This window comes from Empidonax traillii, unplaced genomic scaffold (genome assembly GCF_003031625.1).
Source record: "Empidonax traillii isolate 1590-97213 ecotype Southwest subspecies unplaced genomic scaffold, ASM303162v1 scaffold3259:size21663, whole genome shotgun sequence".
In the NCBI taxonomy this organism is placed as follows: domain Eukaryota; kingdom Metazoa; phylum Chordata; class Aves; order Passeriformes; family Tyrannidae; genus Empidonax; species Empidonax traillii.
In genome coordinates this window covers 7642-14448 of record NW_020958452.1, presented here as the reverse complement: position 1 = coordinate 14448, position 6807 = coordinate 7642, and positions in this window count along the sequence as shown.

Sequence of the window (6807 nt, the reverse complement as noted above, 5' to 3'; positions counted from 1 at the left end):
AGCCCCCGAAGGTGCCGGTGCTGACTGCCCTGCCCGGGATGGGGCACTGAGCCCCCGAAGGTGCCGGTGCTGACTGCCCTGCCCGGGATGGGGCACTGAGCCCCCGAAGGTGCCGGTGCTGACTCCCCCGGCCGGGCAGGACGCCCCGCCCCGGTACCTGTGCCAGGTGTGTGCCCCGGGCCCTGCAGGACCGCGCGGGGCCGCCGGGGGGCGCAGCGGGACCGGGGCACGGGGGGACACCGACCCGAACCCCCCGTGTGCCCCTGGGCTCCCGTCCCAAACCTTCCCACACCTTCCCAAACCTTCCCACACCTTCCCAAACCTTCCCAAACCTTCCCAAACCTTCCCACACCTTCCCAAACCTTCCCACACCTTCCCACACCTTCCCAAACCTTCCCGCACCTTCCCAAACCTTCCCACACCTTCCCAAACCTTCCCACACCTTCCCAGCACAGGGCAGAGCTCGCGGGGGGAACTGGGCAGGTCCTGGCACAGGTTTCACAGTCCAGGCCTGCCTTGGACACCTGCAGGGCTGGGCACTCCAAACCTCCCTGGGCAGCCCCTGCCAAGGCCTGACCATCCCTTCCAGCAACAAATTCCTCCTCACGAACTGGGGGGCTCTGGGAGGGGCTGGTTAAATGAGGGTGGATGCTCGGGGAGCCAAAGTGGCCGCTGGGCTCCCCCGGCAGATCCTGAACGGAGCCTTCGTGGGAAGTGAGACATTTGGACAGGGGCACAGGGGGAACAGGACAGGGGGAACCAGCGGGCACTGGGATCGGTGCTGGTGCATTCCTGGCAGCTTCGTGCCCAGGCTCTGGAGCCGCTGGGGGCTGACCCGGCTCTGGTGGGGCCACCTGTGCCTATTCGGGGCTAAATGCTGGGGATGTCCCGAGGCAGGGACTCCTCTGCCCGTTGGATTGGTGCCCCAGGGATGTCTCTGCAGGTGCCCGGGGGCCATTCCCGGGGCCGGGAGCACTGGCAGGGTCTCGGTGCTCTGAGCGGCTCCGGGCTGAGCCCCGAGCTGGCCATTAGGCTGCACTGCTGCTCACGAATCTTCTCCTTCCCGCCTCTCTCCTTCCTTTTTCCCAGGTAACGGAGGTTTGGGGAGCTGGGAACAGCTCACACCCAGGGCAAAGGGAATTTTTAGCGGGGAGTGTGTGTGTGTGTGGGGGGAATCCTGGTATCCCTGGATGAGCCTTTGGGATTACTGGTTCAGGGAAGAGGTGTGATTGGGTTTGTGTGCTCGGAAGTAATAAACGAAAATAAAAGATTTAGTGAAGACTTCAGTGTTAAGGGGTTTTTTCCTGTGTGTGACCATTTTTACACACTTAAAAGAACAGGCTCGGGTTTGTTACAATTTATTGGATCCCAAATACACTTCCAGCATTGATTCCCAACCAAACACAAACCCACCCCCCAGGCTCCTGGCACAAGCCCCCTGGGGAAAAAAAATGAGGAGCTGAAACACAGATTGAGGGTGAGAAAACCATGTTTGATGGAGCAGGTGGATCTTCAGAGATGAGGAAGGTTCCCAGCTGCAGGGACCTCCCCTCTGCGCTGGAGAAAGAATGTCTGGAGAAAAGGAATTTTTCAGTATTAATAAACCACAGTAAATGAGCATAAATCTTGTACACACTTTGGATTTCATTCACAGAGTCTGTCAGGAGTAAAATCACTAAAAAACCCTGAAAAAGAAGTGTCAAGATCTGTTGTCATCCTGACTTTATCACAATTCCTGCAGTCAAGGCTGGGGACACACATGGCTGATGATGCTGTTCCTGCTCCAGTGTCATATCAATTCCTTGAGCTTCACACAGCCTTCATCAGCTCAGCTCTTCATGTGGTTCAGAACTTTTTCATTTCATTCCACCAGATCAATTTAATGGGTCTTTGAAGCCTTTTCTCCCTTCTAAGATGAAATCTCATCTTTTCCTTAATTATTTGGCAGGGATAGCTCCCAACACAATAGGAGTGATTTCCAAGGAAGTTTATACAGAACTGTGTTGTTCAGTCTAATCTAAAGCAACTCTCTCTCAGCTGGAAGCCGTTCCCCCTTGTCCTGTCACTCTAAATCCCTCTCCAGCTCCTCTGGAGGCTCCCTTCAGGCTCTGGAGTTGATGGAGCCCTGAAGGATTTGCTCTGGCACTCGGGGGATGCTTCTGCATTCGCTGGAAACAGAGACTGAGACACCTCTGAGCACCGAGAGAAGCACCCAGAGCCTCGTGCTGGAGGGGTGTCCCACATCATATTTCCATAGGACATTACAATAAGCTTAATATCTCCTGATGAGCATGGAATTACAGAGTCCCTGAGGCTGGAAAAGCCCTCCCAGCCCATGGATCCCCCTGTGCCCCATCCCCACCTTGTCCCCCAGCCCAGAGCACTGAGTGCCACGGCCAGGCCTGCCTTGGGCACCTGCAGGGCTGGGCACTCCAAACCTCCTGGCAGGGACTTGCAGAGCCAGAAGGTCCCCCCTGAGCCTCCTTTTCTCCAGGCTGAGCCCCCCCAGCTCCCTCAGCCCCTCCTGCTGCTCCAGCCCCTTCCCAGCTCCCTTCCCTTCCCTGCACACTCTCAGTACACCAGGTCTGTGCTGGTTCTTCCCGTGACTCCCCTAATTGACAGTTACCAGGAAGCCCAACAGTTATCCCAAATGCTGCCCTGGAAGAGGAAGGGTTGGACAGGAGCCAGACGAGGAGCCCCCATGTTTATGATCAGACCACGCAGGCGACGCCTCCTTTCAGCGAGTGGGGACAATGAGAGCAAATGACAAAAGCATTTGATTTTATGTGTGTGGTCTTCATCAAATTAGCAAAAAAAAAAAAAAAAAAAAAATCCCCAGAGGGCAGGGGGAGAGTTAAAGAAATGTATTTTTAAAGGGACCTTGAAAGAGGGTCCTGTGAATGGTGCCTGACTGGGGAGTGTGCAGAGAAATCAGGGGAGTTATGACTGGTTTGTGTTTTTATCTTTGGTAACCAGCCCTAAACCGCTGAGATTTCCTGCAAAGACTTGTTACTCTGAAAGCAGGATCTGTTCGAGGGTCCCAAGTGCACCATCTGAAAGTGGAGTCCCCACATTGCTGTTTATAGGAGGACATTTGGGGCAGCTCTGGTGGGTTTGGGTTTTTTTTTCCTTTCTTTCACATGAAAAGTAGATTGGATTAGTATGTGCAATAATTCCAACTTCTGCTGGGGCTGCTCACTGCTTGTTTTCCTGGCTTTTTTCATAAGTGAAGAAGATAAACACTGATGGTAATTTAAAAAAAGATGCTACAGGTGTTCTCTGTGCCATGTCCTGCAGAACATTCTGTTCTTAACCAACCCTACATGTGCTGGGGCTTCTTTTTTTCCAAATTAAATCTAATTAGTTCACTTACTCTACAGGCAAAAAATATCTAATGAACATCCAGTGGGCTCTGGTGCTGCAGATACAAATGGAAGGTCATGGGCAGAAATGAAATCAATGTTTAAAATGAATGTTGGTCACACTGACCTCTTCCTCATCCTCCTGGGGAGCAAATTCCCGCCCAAAACAGTGGCAGCCACTCAGGTGTCCCAGCTGTGCAGGTGAAGAAGTGTCAGTGTCACCACTCCCACAATAAAAATGAAATTAAAACATTTCATTTCTTCCCCTGGCTCCAGCCAAAAGCTCTTGAGCAGCTCTCCAGAAAAAGAGATGGCAGAGGAGAGGATGATTTTCCTGGTCTCAAAGTATCTGGAATATTTGAGTGCTCTCCCCTTTTGTCACCTAATTATGAGCACCAAAGGCTCCCCCCTTTTCCAGTCTCGCATTTGCATTTCTAATAACGTGTTGCCATGGCAAAATCTTACAATCCTTGACTTCTTGGATGGAGACACATCCTTATAGGAACACAAGGAGGGGGGAAAGGGAGCAAGCAGAGGCAGCAGCAGGCAGGTTTGTGGCCCTGCTGGCCCAGGTCCTGCTCGGTGTCCCCGGGGCTGTTTTGGCTCAGTGACACTCCGGGATTGTGTCCTGGTGTGTCCCCCCGGGGGCACAAGGGAGGGCTGGACGTGTCAAAGGGAATAGAGCCACAAAAAGCTGGAGGAGCTGCCCATTGTCCCCAGCTCGTGCTGTTAAATGTGGGATTAGGGAGGAAACGGCCCCCCGGCTCATTGGGCACATTCACCAGGAGCTTGTTCCCAGATTTTGTGACAAGGATGGCTTCTATTGAGGGCCCCAGCTGATATCAACCCCCCCACCCCGCACAAAGGGGCTCTAGGGGGTTAATTAAAGCCAGGTAATGGAAAGAATGGAGAGCTGACACTTCCCAGATGCCACCGTGGATCAGGAGCAGAGACACACGGCAGGAGGAGACACGTCCTGCTGCCACCAGGCTGGCACTGAGCTAGGGCTGCCACCTGGGGATTGTTAGGGTGGCACTCAACACTGGCAGTTGCTTCCTCTTCTTCTGCCAAGAAAGATGAGCAGGGCTGTTCCCCACCCAGCCCCACAGGGATCAGCAGGACTCAGCCCCCACCAGCCCCAGAGAACCCCCCGTGGTTCCCCCAATAATCTCCTGGGAATCTCACTCCTCTCTCAGGATACAAGACTGTCCCATCCCTGGGAGTGTCCCAGGCCAGGCTGGATGGAGCTTGGAGCAGCCTGTGCTGGTGGAAGGTGTCCCTGCCCATGGCAGGGGTGGCACTGGGTGGGCTCTGAGGTTCATGCCCTCCCTGTGCTGTTCCCAGGGCTCTGCAGGGGGGTCTCAGCTGAGGGGGCAGAGGGGCAGAACCCCCCCTGCCCTGCTGCCCACGCTGGGGGATCAGCCCAGGATGCTGTCTGCTTTATTAAGACTGTTTCCTTTATTTGATTTATCTCTGTAAACCCAAGTGCCCAAAACCAGAACAAAACACTTCTCTCCAGGCCAACAAAAAAGCTTTGTCTTTGAGGTCCGATTTCTTTTTTCCTACTGATTTATAATGATCGTTTTTCTGTAGAAAGCTCCTTTTTTGATCTTTACAGGCAACTGAGCACTAAATCAGCAGCCCCAAACTTTTCTGATAATGCCACTGTTTACAGAGCGAGTCCTTCTCGTGATGTAGCTGCTGTAGAATTATAGAATATCCTGAGCTGGGAGGGACCCCCGAGGATCACCCAGTGCCACCCCAGACCCTGCCCAGGACACCCCAACACTCCCCCCTGTCCCTCAGAGCGTTGCCCAAACGCTGCTGGAGCTCTGGCAGCCTTGGGGCCGTGCCCACTGCCCTGGGGAGCCTGGGCAGTGCCAACCACCCTCTGGGGGAAGAACCTTCTGCTGAGCTGCAGCCAATTGGCAGGTGAGTGCTGTGGGAGAGCTGGGTGGGTTTGCACGTGAGGAATTTGCTGCTCAGCTTTGATAAAACGAGCACTGGGGTGGTTCAGTGTCTGGGTACAGAAACGCAGAGAAGCTGCAGGTGACACTTCCCTGGGGTGCTGAGGGGCTGCACATCCCCCTGCAGTCAGTGCCCTGGGGGTGCTGATGGGGGGAAGAGGATCCCACCTTTTCCCCCAGCTCTGGCCAGCAGGTCACTGCTGATGAAGGGGCAGCCGTGGTGGCCTTGCCAGGGGGGTCTGATCAAAGCCTTGGAAGCTGCTGGGATAAAGAGGATTTGTTGTGGTCCAGCAGAGATTGGGTAAGGACTGACTGAATGAAACACAGGAGGCACCAGGATGATCTGAGAGCTGGAGCAGCTCTGCTGGGAGGAAAGGCTGGCACAGCTGGGATTGTTCAGCTGGACAAGAGAAGCTTTGGGGGGACCTGAGTGTGGCCTTGCAGGGCCTGAAGGGGCTCCAGGAAAGATGGAGAGAGACTATTGACAAGGGCTGGAGGGACAGGACACAGGGAATGGCTTCAAACTGCCAGAGGGCAGGGATAGATGGGATATTAGGAGGAAATCCTTCCCTGGGAGGGTGGGCAGGCCCTGGCACAGGTTGGGCAGAGAAGCTGTGGCTGCCCCTGGATCCCTGGAAGTGTCCCAGGCCAGGTTGGACAGGGCTTGGAGCAGCCTGGGCTGGTGGAAGGTGTCCCTGCCCATGGCAGGGGTGGCACTGGGTGGGCTTGGAGGTCCCTCCCAACCCAAACCAGTCTGGGATTTCACTGAAAACAGAAAAGTACTGCAAAAAGAAGCCTGGGATTAGTATTTATAATTCCAAAAACACCTCTGACCCTAAAACATCTCCACCACAGCCCAAACCCCTTTTCTCTCCCTGACAAGTGTGTAAGGCCTCCCTCCTGCTTGGCCACAGCAGGATGGGGGAATTCAACCCTGCACCACAGGGCAAAGAGCAGGGAAAGCCAAGGTCTTGCCTTCAGTCCAAGGGGAAAAATCATCTCCCCTGGTCTTTTTTTCCAGCGAATGGTGCAGAGAAGGAGGAGGACAAGGGTATTTTGGAGGCTCCTTTTAATCTGAGAGTGAGTCAGCAATTAAAACTGACTCTGCTTATTCATTAGATCCCATTAGGGAACCCGGCAAAAGTGGAGGGGGAACTCTCTGAGCAAATTTGGGGCCCTGTCCCCTCATTCATGACAGTTATGAGCCGTCAATGTGCTCAATTTGGGCACTAACTGCTTCTGAAGTACAACCATATGGTTGTGTTAAAACATCTTTTTCGTGCTTAATTTGAGGCAGTGATGGCCCCTAATCAGCCGTGTGGGATGAGCCCCCTAATTGATGAATAATGAGTCACGTGCCCCTCCTGATTGCAGCATCACCGAATTAATCCTTTTAATCACTCCAGGGTGGATGGTGGTGAGGCAGAGGTTTGCTTTAATGGCCAAACCCGGGCCCTGCAGGTGGAGGGGTTGTTCCT